Source organism: Austrofundulus limnaeus, unplaced genomic scaffold, assembly GCF_001266775.1.
Source record: "Austrofundulus limnaeus strain Quisiro unplaced genomic scaffold, Austrofundulus_limnaeus-1.0 Scaffold259, whole genome shotgun sequence".
Classification (NCBI taxonomy): Eukaryota; Metazoa; Chordata; class Actinopteri; order Cyprinodontiformes; family Rivulidae; genus Austrofundulus; species Austrofundulus limnaeus.
Window position 1 is genome coordinate 793268 of NW_013952661.1, and position 1265 is coordinate 794532.

A 1265-nucleotide genomic window follows, 5' to 3' on the forward strand; every position below is an offset into this window, starting at 1 on the left:
CACACACACACACACACACACACACACACACACACACACACACACACACACACACACAGAAGAAAGAGACAAAACAAACCAAACTGCTGAACGTCAGGTTTTTAGCTCCTCTGGAGCGTCGGCTCACGTCTCAGTCTGGCTGGATTATGTTAATCTGTGAGAAAAGGTTGAAGGAGATGAAGATGAGCATCYGCTCTGGTTTTGTCAGGATATTAGGCAGATTATGGAAATTAGCTCTGGATTTAAATATTTCTCCAAAGCCGGCTGCCTCTGAGTCTTAACTCAGATGATTCTTCACTCTTCCTGGTTTCTCTGAGCTTCAGCAAACATTTGATTTACAGACTGAGGTGAGAACAAACRGTTCATAATCTGTCTTTGMAAGAAGCTCGTTAATCCCACTGACWSTCAGCAGCTTTTAATCCAGGTGGACCACGGAGAGAAAATACTTCCCTGTGTTTGATTTGTGTCAGTGTGAACAAAAACTCAACAAACAATAATTAGTTAGACAGAACACCACCGACCAGTTCAACTTCCTGTATCATCCAACCATCATCCAACCATCATCCAACCATCCTTTAACCAACCAACATCCAACCAGTTAGACTGCTGCAGAAATTGATCAGAGCAATAAATATACAGATTATTAATCCAGCACAGATTAAATATTCTGACTGCAGCTGCAGGACAGACTTCATTATCATCCAACCATCAACCAACCATCATCCAACCACCAACCATCCAATCAACCATCCATCATCCAACCATCAACCATCCATCATCCAACCATCAACAATCCATTAACCAACCATCCATCATCCAACCATCAACCATCCATCAACCAACCATCAACCAACCATCCAATCAACCATCCATCATCCAACCATCAACCAACCACCAACCATCCAATCAACCATCCATCATCCAACCATCCATCAACCATCCATCAACCAACCATCATCCAACCATCCATCAATCATCCATCATCCAACCATCCATCATCCAACCGTCAACCATCAATTAACCAACATCCATCATCCATCCATCATCCAACCATCATCCAACCACCAGCCATCCATCACCCAACCATCCATCATCCAACCATCCATCATCCAACCATCAACCATCCATTAACCAACCATCCATCATCCATCCATCATCCAACCACCAGCCATCCATCAACCATCCATCATCCAACCATCAACCATCCATTAACCAACCATCCATCATCCATCCATCATCCAACCATCATCCAACCATCCATCAAC